A 16,928-nucleotide genomic window follows, 5' to 3' on the forward strand; every position below is an offset into this window, starting at 1 on the left:
GAAAGCGCGTGATTTACAACCTTGTCAATGGGATTGAGGCTACGCGTAAATCAGGACCGGCGCTCACGTACATGCGTACACGCACACACACGCACACAGGCGGTACCGACAGGGTTGGCGGAGGGATTAGGCGCCGCTGATAAATCGGCTGGCGTTGCGCTTTGGTGCCAGGACATGGGACGACTCTTCCCAGTTGGCCCTCGCAGCACCAAGCACCAACGCCAGCACCAAATCCATTTACCTCCCTCGTCCCACCCCTCTGATTCCCCCACTACCCCTCCACGACTTCCACTCTGGCCAGTTCCCCTCACCCCGCACCCCCACCTCTCTCTCTCTCTCTCTCTCTCTCTCTCTCTCTCTCTCTCTCTCTCTCTCCCCCCCCCCCCCCATTTCTGTAATATCACAGCCGGCATACGTCGCCAAAGCGTACGAAATCCCACACACACACACACACATACACACCCTCAGCTCTTTTCTCTCCTCTCCCCCCCTCATCCCCCTCCCTCTCTTCACTTTTGTTTTTTTTTGTTCTGTGTGACAGATTAATACTTCAGAGCAAAAGGGACGAATGAGTGAAAAAAATCTAAATAATTTTTATTTTTTATTTCACGCTTCTCGAACCGATGGCTTTCGACAGGATTTATTTATAAAAGCAATATCTGCAGAGCACTCTCATCTCATTGCTGCCAGATTGAACCGACATAAAACAAAAAAAAATCCTTCGTGATATTAAATATATTTTTTTCTACACTTTTAGTTCGTGATAAATGTGTCTCATTTATCTTCCTCGAAACGCATTAATGATTATCTCCAAGTGCTGCGGCTCGTTTGAATTGAAAGCGCGTGCTTCTCAGATAATTTCTATGAGGTCGAAGTGAAATATTCGCTGTAGCGAACCACCGAATTGTCTATGGAGTGTGAACAATATTATACGGAGAGATACAGTTATGATTGTTTCTTGTGTTCGTCCTCACGAGAGCGATGGTACCCTTAAGTGCAGACATGGACACCATCTGTGGTAGCGTGACGTAACGATGACGTACACTAGCTAATCACAAACCGTCTATGGGCTACAAATGTTCTCCGCAACAGCAATCACTATAGTCAGTTGTTTCTGATGAAGACGGTGGTGGATTTCGTCGAAGGCTCGACATTTCGCCAAGATGTGACGCATTGAGTAAACCGATAATGCTTTGTACTGGGATGTAGTCGCGAGAAACTTCGATGTCAAAGCCGTATGCCCCCAGATTCTCCTTCGGGGACGCAAATGTTGTTCGCGTAGCAGTCAGGAGTGGAGATGGTACCATTACAATTTAAGAGACAGGAAGCGTACTGAGCGCTGTATGTGAAGGAGCCTCGCGCTACCTGGGCGATATCTGGGGATTCCCCGAAAGCAGTAGTTCGCTGCGCAGCCGCCAGGATCCCCCGCGACTGGCTGTCCCGATCTTTACGACTCGGGGATTCGCCACACTCTGCTCGCCGCACTCGTGTCATCCACTTTGCACCGGGAAGGCCCCAGCCGGGCCGGGATATCTGTCCTTGCACTTCCGTCCGCGAGGATGATGATGATGATGATGATGATGATGATGATGATGATTGGTTTGCGGAGCCCTCAACTGCGCGGTTATCAGCGCCCGTACAAATTCCCAACCTTTGCTCAGTCCAATCTCGCCACTTTAATGAATGATGATGAAATGATGAGGACAGCACAAACACCCAGTCCTCTCGAGGCAGGTGAAAATCCTTGACCCCGCCGGGAATCGAACCCGGGACCGTCCGCGAGGAGTCTCTATTGCAACTGCTGGGCAACTTCCACCTTTGGACCTGTACTTCCAGACTTTACTGGAAGAAAGCTCGTTCTCTCTAGATGTGTCGAGGAGTCTCAGTAACAAGGAACGCTTGTGTATCCAGACATCAACGTCTGCTTATATCACTCCGTGAGCCACCTTACGGTGTCTGGAAGAGGGGGGGGGGGGGTTCCACTGCCGCTTCCACCGTTTCTTGCTCCGCTTGCGAATGGTGGGTGGGAACATCGATTACTGGCAAACATCTGTATGAGTTCATTACTCTCTCATCTTACCTTCATGGTATTTCCTCGAGATACATCACAAGCAGAAAGCAACGTTGGGTGAAACTTCTGCGGATGCAGAACCATGACTTGTAAGGCACTGTGTTACCCAAATCAGTCTGCGGATTTTACATTTTTGCTAATTTACTCAACTGTATCAATCAGACCAGGGGCTCTTACTACAAGGAAAATAAAAAGAAAAATCTTACAAAACTGCAAAGGAGGACGGATGTAAAACTGAAAAGGAGAATGGAGGTTAACGTAGGTGCCTAATGTTTGAGCTGAATTTCTTTAGACTACAGATTGGTCTATTAGGATATAACGGGAAGTAGAGATAATTTACCGCTATGATAAGAGGTGATACGTTACATAATTTTGCAAATTAGAAAAATTTACAAATGCGTATATCCTCCTATTTCGTGTACACAGTGGCTCAGAAAGTTTTAGATAGCACAATGTGCTGTATATGACGGTACTATTGTAATAAACTGGCATAGTTAGCTGCCGACTCAAGCATTTCTGATCTCCACTGGGCCTCATCATTTCAGCACCCTTTAGTTATGCGACATATTGCACTTGAACAAAATCGCACAGAATGAAATAAACAGGAATTTAATGCAACCCTTTTCAGGTTTGCGATGTGCATATATAAAAGTCCTACGAATTATCGGCTGGAAGTCTTTCAAAATTTCGTTCCAGCTCGTGCGGAGTACTTATGTGTTGAGTCCCAAATCGTATTTCAAAGTTCGACCGATATTTGATGCGGTATTGTAAGAAAAAAAATGGTTCAAATGGCTCTGAGCACTATGCGACTTAACATCTGAGGTCATCAGTCCCGTAGAACATAGAACTGCTTAAGCCTAACTAACCTAAGGACATCACACACATCCATGCCCGAGGCAGGATTCGAATCTGCGACCGTTGCGGTCACGCGGTTACAGACTGAAGCGCCTTGAACCGCTCGGCAACACTGGCCGGCTATTGTAAGAAAAGTCGCTCTCTATTCTTCAGGAGCTCGTTACGAACATAGACCTATTACCTTCTCCAGAATTAAAAAAATATATTCAGGAAATAGGAGTCTCAAGTACTTGGTGTAATGGACGACAAATCACATAAAGAAAGGGTGAGGTAATCTTTCAGAAATAAAAGTTGTATTGGCTGCATTAATTCACAGAAAAGCTTGGAGACGTCAGCTGTTGGCTGTATTGAGACAGAAAAGAAGTTAGGTGACGTCATCGGTCTGGAGATAAAAGATGTACATGGAGGCTGGATTGAAAGATAGTAGCGTTGCCTGAAACATCAGATCGATTGTGTCATAACTATGTAAGCTTTTGCGGCCGATGTAATGAGGATTAAAATGCTTCTGAGTGTTGTACCGTGGCATTGTACAGAATTAATTATAAACTTAAAACCAACGTTTCGACCGTATTACAACGGCCCTCTTCAGTCTTGCTTATAATTAAAGTATTTCGCACAATGACACGGTACAATACCCAGAAGAATTTCAATCATCAAATCCATAACGATTTCCTTCACCGCCTAATGTGTGCGATGGAAATTGGAAAACAGTATTCTTTTCTCATTCTTTAACTTAAGGCATTTGCTTGTTCCGAAATTCCACTGCCTCAGTCTATTTTTCTTTCATCCTTTTTATTCCCTTACTTCTTCCTTCTGACTAATAGCAACATGCCAATTGAACGAAATTTTCTGAACCTTTGCTTATTTATGTCAATACCGCAACAGACGTCGGCTTTCCAAACGTATAGTATTGACGAAAAACTCTGGGGTTTCCAGCAGGGTGGCATTGTTAATATACCGCGACGTTTGGAAGAGTATCACAGACATAAACTTCTGGCGAAGGTGCAACCCGGATGGAAACGCGAGAGCTTTTCTTCAAAATAAATAATGCTCGTGACAGTAACACGATGACTGTCAGTAAGTCGATAGACAATTAACTCTTTCAAAGCTATACAAATGGATCGAAGTCAAATATTTACGTACTGTTGTTTATACAACTTTTTTGATAGTTTGTAATAGCATCATGCCGTCGTACACAAATATTAACACGCTATGACGAATGTGAGACGCTGAACGTGGCACTTCCTATGCTGAACGTCTGCTGCAATAACGTCGTAATTATCTTTGAATCTTGACATGTCGAAATATTTGCTCGGTGTCACCATACCTCTTGGTACTTGGTCTTCTTTCATTAGTGACAGCACAGGAAATATGTAAGGCGGACACTTCGATATGCGAAGAAACTGTTCGTCAGTGACAAAGTGAGCGTTTGAACGACGACGTTCCGTCCGGTATTCTTTTAACCATCGTCAGGAGGGCGCCTCGTGATTGGAGCGGCCTCTAGCGAGGCACATCCCCGACCACTTGGGCGCGCGCTTACTGGAAAATCCCAGCAGGGAAGCGACTTTGACGAATGGCTTTTCGTCACGGAAGCTAGCCAGGCCCCCCGAGTTCCCTCGCCCGCTCGTTGTCCGGAATGTAATTACTGGCGTTTCGACGCTTTGCCCCGTGCGTGCTGGGGGAAATTGCCTCTCTTGATCGACAACAATGAGAAAATAGGCAATCTACTACACGACGCACTGTAAAGTTTTCGTAGAAAAGTGATACATGCTACGATCGTCAGAGGTTCCTGGTACCGGCATTCAGATTATCTCGCGGTTGTATTGTGGGGTGCTTGGTAAGTCAAAACAGGTGACCACCTAAATGGCAGACTTCTCAAAATTGCTAAAATTTGCCATTCAACTACTTCTCACGTAATAGGTTGATGGAGCCTTCTTCATTTACCGGCCTAGTACTGGCGTCGTGCTGTCTCAACGTTTCCACGTGTTTCCTAACAGTCATCTTCAGGCAAAAATAGCCCGAAAACCCCGGTCTGTGAAATGCTCCGAGAAAGCTTGCATTGCCTCGTAACGGGTTATGAAAGTCTGCGAGCATCCAACGTTTAAAACCGATATTGCGTGTATAATTCGTGACGGGAAACGAACGATCTGCAAAGCTATCTTAAATATATGTTGATCTGAATGTATCTGCTAGGATTGCGGACTATTCGCAGTATCTGTTAGTTTCTTAGCAGAATCAGAAAGACCTGTAGAGGATTGACGCTTAGTGCAATTGAGTAGTTGGTAAATGACCTTGCTACATTCGCTCCATAGCTAGTCCAAGAAGGAAAATAACTTGTTAGCTCTCATATTTTCATCCCTGAAGCCACATAGTATTTTAGTCTGCCTTTAGAACATATTATATTTTCTAAGACAGAATTATGACCTACGCTGCTTAATGGTTGAAAATTAGTACAAGGACTCCACTTATATTCACTCTATCTTATACTCGCACTTGCAAACAAAATACGAAACACAATTTTGTTTCAAAAGGACTGTAGAGTTAAAAGTCTTACGGATTAACCTTGACGTACAAGGAGAGCTGCTAACATTTTACCTGTTTTCCTTCACTAAAGCGACGAAATGGCGCAATGTGTGACGCATTTGTTCTGTAAATGGGTGACAAAAACGCCGAAACGTAGTCGATCAAAGGCTTCAAATTTGTAGCGAGGTACGTTTCTCCTCTTTCTATAAGGTGCTCGCCTTATCGAACACCTTTATGCAGACACGATAAATTAGAATTTCTGTTATTTTCTGGAACTACCTTGGTTGAATTCTGAGATATTCCCATTGACAAAACCAAGGTTAACTCATACTCCGCCGGCCGGAGTGGCCGAGCGGTTCTAGGAGCTTCAGTCTGGAACCGCGCGACCGCTACGGTCGCAGGTTCGAATCCTGCCTCGGGCATGGATGTGTGTGATGTCCTTAGGTTAGTTAGGTTTAAGTAGTTCTAAGTCTAGGGGACTGATGACCTCAGAAGTTAAGTCCCATAGTGCTCAGAGCCATTTGAACCATTTGAACTCTTACTCCAACCTCTCTTTGTTGGAATTACTACTCGTTTCCTTTGCTTTCTCCTGGAAGTTGCTTGCCGTTCAGGTAGTGTTAATTAGGAGCGCGACACCTGCTAACGTGACAAGACAGGGGGAAATGAGTGTCTGCCTAGCTTATGGAAGCAGCTCACCGTTCCATTTGATTTCATTTACGGAAGTTCGAAAAAAAAACTTAGATAATCGGCTGACATTTGAGCCCAGTAATTCCCACATACAGAAATAGCTGTAAGACTGCGTTGCATATTTTGGGTGAAATACAAGAAAAATCATGAGAAATTTCAAGAACTGCGCTCTCCTTACTTCAGTGAAAGAATTGTCAACACACGAAAATAATGTTTTTGTCGTTTGTTATCTGACTGTCTGTCCACCCGTCTGTTAAGACCACTTTTCTCAGGAAGGGAAGAGATATCACTTTGAAACTCACGTCACATACTGAGTTCTATGGTCCCTTGGCGTTGCAAAAGCTTGAAGCTTTATAAGTTCGTGAAGTCAAAAGATACGACCATCTATGTCACAAATTTTGCTACTAGCGAAGTCACCCATCAAAATCTGTCGAATACTTCGCGTTGGCCTAGAATCACGAAATTTGTCAAAAATGAAGGTTTCATAGTACAAATAAGATTTCACACTACAATCAAAGGAAAAAAATCTGAAAACTGTAAATCTCCAGTTATGTGACTAGGTAAAAATTAGTGTTTCGTAGTCAGACTGTTTGTCTGTCTGTCCATCTGTTAGACCACTTTTTCCCAGAAACGAGTCTGCAAATGTTTGTTTCACATACAATTTGAAACGCCATATCTACCTGCAGCAATAGGAACTGATGAGGGATAAATTCCAAAACGCGTCATATGAGCAATAGTCATTACTTCCATGATACTCGATTTTTACCATTGCGGCCCTCTGAGCCTAAATGGAGAACTACTGGTTATTCTAATCATGGCCGCATGCCTCCTGCCTGACATTTTGTCACAGTTTATACTACTGAAGTTACCACATTCTCGGAAGTCTTCTAGTCTCTAGGACCGACAGCCTGCCAGTATCAAAGACGATAACCTGAATTGCAGGAATGGATGAGCTTTTTGTATATATAAACCACCTTGAATGCTGTTGCATGAAATAGCCTTAGATCCTTTCGTTAGCTGATGAAACCTTCTAGGATTTTCAGCCGAGTCCTGGTGTCGTCCTTCCACAACGTTTCGACAACATTCCTATTCGTCATCTTCAGGCGAACGTTTTCGCTTGAAAATGGCGAGTAGGAAACTCGTCGGAAACGTCGCGACAGCACGACGTCACGGCTTGGCGACTAACCCAAGAAGGTTTCATCGATGAAATTCACCGACAAAGCCTGTATTACCTTGAGTTAGTTTGTTCTCTGACAAAAGGGTGCAGTACGTTGTTGACATGTGCGACCTGCTAAAATTTGTGGATTATGTGAAAGAGCACTACAGTAATGCGTGTTGAACTGACTGCCCACCACACTCCTGTTTTTCACAATGCCGAACTATCACTACGCGAATCTTACTCGCTCCTACCCAGTTTTTTTTAGTTTTCCCTCTATGTCAAAGCAAGGAAAAGAATTCAGACGTGCGCACAGCAGGAATTAAGGCGCACGTCTCGCGTCGTTGCCATGGAGAGGTGGTCGCTCTTTCCTTTTGCTCTCACTCCTCCCTCTCAAACGAAAGGGGGATGACGAATGCTACGCCTGTTCCTCCAAGCTCCCCCTGTCCCTATCTAACTCGGTTTCCTCGCCCGCCGCGAGCTCTAAGTGGAAAGCCTTGTCAGTCCACCGGCAGCTAGGGCCGCCAGACCCCACATACGAACGCGGTGCGGCTCGGTCCGAGGTGTGTGTGTGTGTGTGTGTGTGTGTGTGTGTGTGTGTGTGTGTGTGTGTGTGTGTGTGTGTGGAAGATCCACCTCTGACGTCCCTCCGTACAGGTTTGTGTTTCACGTAAGACGCGAGAGCTGCGTATCCGCCGTCGCGCAGGGACCACTGTACCGAGCAGACAGCGCTCCAATCGCCGCATGACACGCCGGCCAGTTGCTCGGACTTCGTCCGGTGGCGTATCGGCTCTGACAGAACTGGGCGACTTAGGAGCAGTTTTGGAGAAAGTCGGAGGAAGTAGTTGCGCCATTTGGCACTCTTGAGGCTGGTGGGTCGGCAGCATCTGGTCACAGAGGTAGGCGAACTCAACATTGAGACCATACACAGTGACGGTAGCGTATTGACTAATCGATTCAGATACTGTTGTTGGACATCAGGTCGGCATTCTGTGCATGACGGATGGAGCAATCCTGAATTGCTTTCTTTTTCTTCGGATGTACCAAGGCTGCATATATCTGTGTAGGAGAAGTAGCAGAACAATCAAATGCTGGAGTTCTGAAAAATCCACATCAGTCTCAGAAAAGTCTCCATATCGTGCGAACAAAGGCTGGTACCTATTGCCTATGCCGAAACCACTTCGAAATACCATCTCATAACCATCAGCAGTGTGTGTCCTTGCATGACGTTGCGTGAAATAGCCTTAGATCCTTTCGTTAGCTGATGAAACATTCTCGGGTTTCCAACCGAATCCTGGTGTCGTCTTTCGACAACGTTTCGACAACTTTGCTGCTCGTCATCTTCGGGCGAAGGTTTATGCTTGAAAATGGCGAGTAGGAAACTCGGGGGTACGTCGCGACAGTTCGACGTCACGACTTGGCTGGTAACCCTAGAAGGCTTCATCAGTGAAATTCTCCGACGTAGCCTGCATTGCCTTTAGTTAGTCTGTTATCTCACAAAATGGTGCGGTACGTTGTTAACATGTGCTACCTGTTAAAAATTGTGGTTTATGTAAAAGAGCACTACATTAATGCGTGTTGAACTGACTGCCCACCACACTCCTGTTTTTCACAATGCAGTACTTCTTGGTGTAACTACAGTAGCTACAAGTCAGATTGTTCTCAGACGTGAAGTTCCCCGATAAGTGCAGTTGTGCTTCACCGTAAAAAAAAAATCCTACTTTTTCAGCATCCACCTCTCCATTCTGTGCAGTTTGCGGTAGACAGTTGCTATATTGACGTTGTGTCTGAATTGGTCACTCGATGCGCTATCGTTACCTCACAACCATTATGAACTGCTACATGGCGCAACGATTATGTCGGACTTCCCACGAACCCTGCTGCTAACTCCTCTGGTTTGACTAAAACTGATAAGCCACTTGTCCAAGAGGAGGGACGCTCCGGAGCTTATGCAGCTCTCGAAACTGGCATCCCTGAAAATGGTTTTGGGGCAACGCCGGAAACATCACTTGAGTCATATGCTAAGTAGCAGAAGAGTGATGTGGTTTGCAGAGATGAGGGAACTCGCTATATGTGGTGTCACCGCCAGACACCACACTTGCTAAGTGGTAGCCTTTAAATCGGCCGCGGTCCGCTAGTATACGACGGACCCGCGTGTCGCCACTGTCAGTGATTGCAGACCGAGCGCCGCCACACGGCAGGTCTAGAGACACTTCATAGCACTCGCCCCAGTTGTACAGCCGACGTTGCTAGCAATGGTTCACTGACAAATTACGCTCTCATTTGCCGAGACGATAGTTAGCATAGCCTTCAGCTACATCATTTGCTACGACCTAGCAAGGCGCCATTATCAATTGCTATTTATCTTGTGATGCCTGTACCGTCAGACCGATGTACACCAATTATGGATTAAAGTTAAGTATTCCAGCAGCAACGTACCTTATTGGCTATATTAATTACATTGTCCTGTTCCAGACCTCACGCCAGCCTGCGTGAGCTTAAACGCGTGCCTTTCGGCTACCGGTCATAGTGGCTTGGCTGTCTTGCCAAGTCACAACACTATACATTGCCCTGAAGCAGTCAGCATATACAGCTGGAAACGACAAACTGAAGTTTACAGATATGAACACTCCGCAGCAAGATCCCATTTCTGAGCAGAATCTATGTCGCTGAAAGTAGTATCTCTAACAGATTGATCAGAGAATAGTCTGACTCACGACGCAGAAGAGGCCCTCTGCGATTCACATCACCGTGGTTTGCAGAGAACGGATACAAATGAAAATGCAGACGCTGGGAACGCGTCAGTGATAACGATTTCATTTCAGACTGAGCATGATCTCGGTTTCGATAACGATGAGCAAAGAAGTGGATTATCCACTTTTGTATATTAAGGGAACCAAGAAAATTTTAAAATCTGGGAGGCCACGCGGGTATTAACCGTGTCCCACCTCAGTCGACTCTCTTGTTTTCACCACTGAGTCAACAGTCAGACGAAATAGTTACACTTATTGTTTGTAGGAACAAACACGTCTCCGTACAGCCACGCATGGCATGATGGGCTGTTTACATACGAGGGCTATTCGGATCGTTGTGTGTGTCAAATGTTCTCTTCATAGGAAGCGGTAGAATTGAGTTGAGATGAAACTTAGGGGGAGCCAACTACGGGCTGTGTTGTGGGTGATGAAACACTTCTCATCGAACACCCTGCAAGAGCGTCTTCATTGCCCCTGCAGTGTGCGGTCGAGAATTGTCAAGAAGAAGGAACCGTATAACAGTTACGTTATGTGGGCTGCATCAGATCAGGCGAAATCTCTCACCGGGCCCTCATACTTGGCGGAGACACAGTTGTTCTAGACGTCTTTACCTGATAACTGTGTGCTCAGAATTGAAGAGAGCGACGTGCCGCGATCCACGAGGCATACTAGAGAGACTACCCAATACATCTGTGCCAAACTTCATCGAATTTTTACAGTGGTTTCCATTTCGCAATCAATTGGAACTTCCTTTCCGAATAGCCCTCGTATTTCGGTCGTAAAACAGATTACCCGTTTATTCGTACAGAACATTCTAAATTTTCCAGAATTAATCTACCTTCTTTGTTCTCCGAACTGGGCACTGTCATTACATTCTGCGCCATATTCGGCATTTAGCAATTTTCCATAAGACATGGAGGGCTGTCCATTACAGACTTGACCATTGAATTCTTTAGTATTTGCCAATAATCTTGAGTTGAGGACTTCTCCTTTTCTTTTTTTTTTTTTTTTAAGTGTGTTTGGGTGGGGAAGGGGACGGGGGTAATAGGTGGGAGTAGAAAGAAACGCGAATGGATTATAGTATTCAGATGTTTATGTCTCATTACACACCAGTTATTATCGAGCAGCTGATTTGTAGTTCTGTTAGGGAGTAGTTAAACTGGCATTTACATCTGAAACATTCCGAAGTTCCGGCTGAGTAATAGGAGGCCGTCATCAGGAGCCTCAGAGCCGGCACTAATAACGCAGCCGGCAGCATCGCTCAGGGCCGCCTGGCTTCGCGCCAGCGCTTTTAAGCTCTGCCTCCTTAATAAACCTGAGACAGAATTATCATATTTGCCGAGGCGCGATTCATTCCGGGTCAAGCGATGATACTCGAAGTCATCTTTGGCCGCCAATTATTGAGCTATTTAACCCAATATTCCCGCATAAAATTGTGTTGTTGTACAGTAATGGGAAATGTAGACTTAAATCGCAAATCTTAATCCTAGGGCCGCGCGGGATTAGCCGAGCGGTCTCAGGCGCTGCAGTCATGGACTGTGCGGCTGATCCCGGCGGAGGTTCGAGTCCGCCCTTGGGCATGGGTGCGTGTGTGTTTCTCCTTAGGATAACTTACGTTAATTAGTGTGTAAGCTTAGAGACTGATGACCTTAGCAGTTAAGTCCCATAAGATTTCACACACACAATAATCCTAGGAAGGAATCAGAAGCTCTTATCTCCAATGTGACTCGTATTTGTGTTTGGAATAACAAATCCGAAACAGACGTAACCAATAATTCCTCGCATGGAGGTGAGGAGTAAGAAACTCGTTGAAACGTCGTTTTAAGTCGGTACTGTTGGAGAAGATTTACTTTCACTAAGTGCTGTACCCGAAGATGATACTCCAGAGGTTGAAAAACGGTGAATGGAGAGTGGAAGATATTAGAGTCCACATACTGAGACCTACGTGCATAATGTGATCGTGAAACAAACACGCCGTTCGTGAAACTTTCCGCAATACTTTCGGCATATGTTCTCCTAACAGTTGATAATAATTTACTTTCTTTAAACAGCAAATGTAAACAATGAGCGGAAGGGCGCCAACAGAATCAGGACTACATCGTCGCTGTTTCAAAGTAATTGGAGTATTTTTCACTTTTTATTTCATTTAATCGCAGAAATACTGTGTACGTAAAAACATATTTTCTGTTAGGTGTTTACCTTCCGTCTGCAACAGCGTCGTATATTAAGCGTATCGACAATAAACTAATTTACGACTAGTGGTTATGATCAAAATTTCAAGCTCGACAAACAGTGGAAATTGTAAATGTGTTCAGATATCTACAGATGCGGGCCTGCCGGCCTGCCGGCCTGAGTGGCCGAGCGGTTCTAGGCGCTATAGTCTGGAACCGCGAGACCGCTACGGTCGCAGGTTCGAATCCTGCCTCGGGCATGGATGTGTGTGATGTCCTTAGGTTAGTTAGGTTTAAGTAGTTCTAAGTTCTAGGGGACTGATGACCTTAGTGCTCAGAGCCATTTGAACCATTTTTGATGCAGGCTTTTTTGGCAAATCACAGCGAGTGAATTCATCTCGGAAAATCGATTAAAATGCTCGTTTTGGAGCAACGTTTCGACTCTTATCTCACGGCTCACTTTCTGGCGAAGTGACAAACTTGTTGAAACGTTGTTCTAGAACGAACATACCGCGCTACATCATTTCTGTGAAGAATTCACCGATCATCAGATACTATCTGCATAACGCCCTATTGTAATTTGTGACAAAATTTCAGTTACTTCTTGAAATGTCTGTTTGCGGAAGTAAATTGCTTCCCTTCAATAATGTCATAATGATGATAATATATTGTACACTTCTTTTTGTTTCCTTTAGTCGCAATCAAAGAAAGCCTGACCATGTATGGCCAGTTCCGGCTATACAGTTGCCGCCTTCAGGATCCATACGTTTGTCGTTGCATATGATGCAAGAAGCGTTCACGATGTGGATTATCACACAATCAACCGAGCGAGGTGGCGCAGTGGTTAGCACACTGGACTCGCATTCGGGAGGACGACGGTTCAATCCCGTCTCCGGCCATCCTGATTTAGGTTTTCCGTGATTTCCCTAAATCGTTTCAGGCAAATGCCGGGATGGTTTCTTTGAAAGGGCACGGCCGATTTCCTTCCCAATCCTTCCCTAACCCGAGCTTGCGCTCCGTCTCTAATGACCTCGTTGTCGACGGGACGTTAAACACTAACCACCACCACCACCACCACCACCACCACCACCATCACACAATCTATTGCACGTATAATCGCCCACGAAAGCTTGACTGGATGTCGAGTGGAGATATATAGCTACGACAACTATTATTCTAATATTTTTGTTATAGTCTATTGTAGATATATTTATAAAGCCAAACGGTTTCGTTTAATTTTAGAACGTGCATTGTATGTGCAGAGGAATCCGTCAGTTATATTTGTTACGCTCAGGCATCATAAGTCACACTTATCCTAAACTCCGTCCGAACAGGCTTGGAAGGCCCAACGGTACCGACCGGCCGCCGTGTCATCCTCAGGCCACAGGCGTCGCAGGATGCAGATATGGAGGGGCATGTGGTCAGCACACCGCTCTCCCGGCCGTATGTCAGTTCACGAGACCGGAGCCGCTACTTCTCAGTCAAGTAGCTCCTCACATTGCCTTGCAGAGGGTTGAGTGCACCCCGCTTGCCAACAGTGCTCGTTAGACCGGTTGGTCACCCATCCAAGAGCTAGCCCAGCCCGACAGCGATAACTTTGGTGATCTGACGGGAATCGGTGTTACCTCTGTGGCAAGGCCGTTGGCACGAGTCACACTAGTGACATTAATTTACCAGCACTTGCTTACAGAATCAGTGACATTAGGGATTTAGGCATTCTGAGCACAGTGCGTACAACTTAGGGGACCTCTGCACTACAATAGTCTTCATAATAGTTATAAACAGAGTGCATCAATAGACTGCAACGAAAAATTAAGTGTAACTGTTATGTTTCTCCACAGGCACAGTGCCATTTTCTTGCAACTGCTGATAAATGTATGCCTAGTAATTTTAAACAAGCCTTAACTACTTCGATTTGATTTTTCCACGAACGAAATTGCAAAACCATACAGTGCATGCCTAATGCCAAAATGTGACAGCCTTCGTGCAACGATACCACCGTTTCCATTAGGTGCTAATGTCTATACATCGGAGACAAAGGCCTTATGTTTTCAACTCTCTCGTTGTAACTTCTCCACTTAAAGGAAGATGCGTGTTATTCTCAACGGAGAAGAGAAGGGACGGGGGTGTAACGGACGGCGGCATCTTTGTTGATGAAAGACCCTTTTCCGGACCAGTGGACGTTCATTTCGTCCCACGACAATCACAGATGAAAAGTCGCCGAAGTGGAAAGACAAACTCTAAGTGGTCTCAGATTAATTCTCCTGTTTTGCCCGAACATCGAAGTAGCCATTTCGATCCACTTCCAGTCTTTCCCTCCTTCCCTCCTTTCTTCTAAAAGTCTCCGATGGAAGGAGTAAATTCCGCTTTTTGCCATCGAGGTATGACGTGTGGGGAGGAAGTAGCCGTGAGATATTTGGCAGCCACTGACAGAGAAGTAGCGTTAACAGATGGAAACGGCTCCCGCCTCTCACAGCAAGAGACCCGTCACGGTCCGTTGCGACATTGCGAGACGCGGAAGCTTATTGACGCCGCGGGAGAGAGAGAGAGAGAGAGAGAGAGAGAGAGAGAGAGAGAGCAATTGAGCGCTACATTTCGTAATTTCCGCTTCCATCAGCGTGCACACTAAATGTAACTGTTGAGGTAGTCGGTCAACGCTCACATACAGTACATTGTTTGCTAGAGTAGTAGACGGCCTCACAGTCCAGCCCAAGCGAACCCCAGTGTGCGCCGAGGTGAAATACTATACCAAAATTTTGTTTGTTTTACTACTTCATTTTCGGCACCCTTGAGACGCCCACTTTCTCGTCCATCCTGATCAGATACTCCTTAAGAGTCTAAAACGTATATGAATGAAGCTGGAAAATTTTAATTAATTTCTACTTTTCTGTTGCAGCTGTTGCTGTTTTATTGCGATAAAAGCGAAAATGACGTCACTCAAAGGTTTTATAGACTCATATCACAAGAAGTGAATTCCAGTTCACGCGTAGAAACTGAGGAATTGCGTAGGTGCCAGTTGTAATTAGTTGTTTCGTGTAGTTCTCGGTACGTGTTTCCTTGGTGCACCTAATTCGTTCGTTCGCTTGTCTTCTAATAGGCTAAGAGATACACGCTCCAACTACACGCTGACGTAGCCAAAGGCTAAGAAGTTATATGCACCACTGACAATGTCATAACGCATTGTAGACAAAAATCAGCAGATTCCTCAATGCGTGAAGGTTTCAAAAGTGGGGTCCCACAGGGTTCGGTCTTGCGTCCGTTATTCTTCTTAATATACGGCAATCACTAGGCACTCTGCGTTCAGGAACATGCCTAGCTAGTCCTTCTTCCTGATGATGCAAGTATAGCATTCACTCCCAGCAAACAAGAATTAGCTGAGGAAATTGTAAATGGTGTATTCCACAAAATTATTAAGTTGTACTCTGCAACTTGGGCTTTCATTAAATTTTGAGAAACCAGGGTGTACAGTAAATAAAATAACACAATTAACAAATATAGACATGGAAGTGAAGTGCGTTTCTAAGACAGAATAGTGAAAACTTTCGGTTTGGTGGATTGACGAGAGATTGCATTTGAAGAATCTCACTGCTGATCTGCTGAAACGTTTGAGTTCAGATACTTTGCTATTGGGGCTACCGCAAATTTTGGCGACAAACACATCAGTAGATTAGATTTCTATGCCTACTTTTATTTCTGCTGTCGTATGGCGTTACATTTTGGTGTCATTCATCAGTGACGAAAAAGTATTCATCGCACAAAAGCGTGCAATCCGAATAATCGCTGGAGGCCATTCAAGAACATCTTGCAGAGATCTATTGAAGGAACTAGGAATAGCTTAACTGAGAGGGTGATCTTCACTGTTCTGGGTTAAATCTAAGTTTGGCGCACGAAGGAGTGAAAAGGGGTGAATTACGCCACCAAAAAAGTCTTTGGTCACTCATCAAATAGCATCAAAAGTCTGCCAGACAGCCCACGAGCATTTAAAAACAAATCAAAAGTATTTCTGAATGACAGCCCCCTTGCACGCAGTAGATGAATTTCTATATCTAAATTAATAATTTTACAATTACTTTAAAAAAAATCTGAATTACCTCGTGTAAAGAAACCTTTTGTGAACGAAATCTTCTGTGACAGAACTGTTGTATAAAACACTATCGGGCTTCTTGCCACGTCGATCGAGCGTAAATCGTCGAGCTATTTGCGATTAACTCCAGTGTCTTCGTCAGAGGCAGCAGTCACTTGCCCCTGACGAAGAAGATGGAGGTCGTCGAAAGCTCGAAGTTTTACAGTGGACTGACGTGGCAAGAAGTCCAAGAACGTTTTATTTATTTTTTTATTTAGCGTATGGCTCATAACATCACAGTAAAAATTACAGAAACAACACGATTTAAAAAATAAAATCACATATGTATAAACAGAACAATAAAAAACAGTTTGTATATAAGGACACCATCAATTGTAAATTTACACTCACAGAACAACAATCACAAAAAAACGTCCAGCTTAGATAATATATAGTCGATTTTCTCTTGGGTCGCCATTAGGAAATCCTGTGGGTCACCCTTATATGCCTTATATGCCTTTAGTGGGCATTCCTGCACGATGTATTTGACCGTCAGTCACTCAGCGCCACAGACGCAAGCGGCCGAAGGAAGTTTACCCCATCTGTGTAAGGAGTCGGCGCAATTCCCACAGTTGGTTCTGATGCCATT

General features: G+C 44.9%; 1 protein-coding gene and 1 non-coding gene across 2 annotated transcripts in view; both read left to right on the top strand.

The window, feature by feature from the left end:
* LOC126109407 (homeotic protein ultrabithorax-like) overlaps positions 1-16,928 on the top strand; it is an 877,703-nt gene that overhangs the window by 572,789 nt on the left and 287,986 nt on the right. The gene's annotated exons all lie outside the window — the stretch shown is intronic.
* Trnas-gga (transfer RNA serine (anticodon GGA)) lies at positions 12,393-12,476 on the top strand. Its single transcript is given in 2 exon segments — positions 12,393-12,432; positions 12,442-12,476. It is a non-coding gene; the product is annotated as a tRNA-Ser (tRNA).

The sequence above is a fragment of the Schistocerca cancellata genome, chromosome 12, assembly GCF_023864275.1.
Source record: "Schistocerca cancellata isolate TAMUIC-IGC-003103 chromosome 12, iqSchCanc2.1, whole genome shotgun sequence".
In the NCBI taxonomy this organism is placed as follows: Eukaryota; Metazoa; Arthropoda; class Insecta; order Orthoptera; family Acrididae; genus Schistocerca; species Schistocerca cancellata.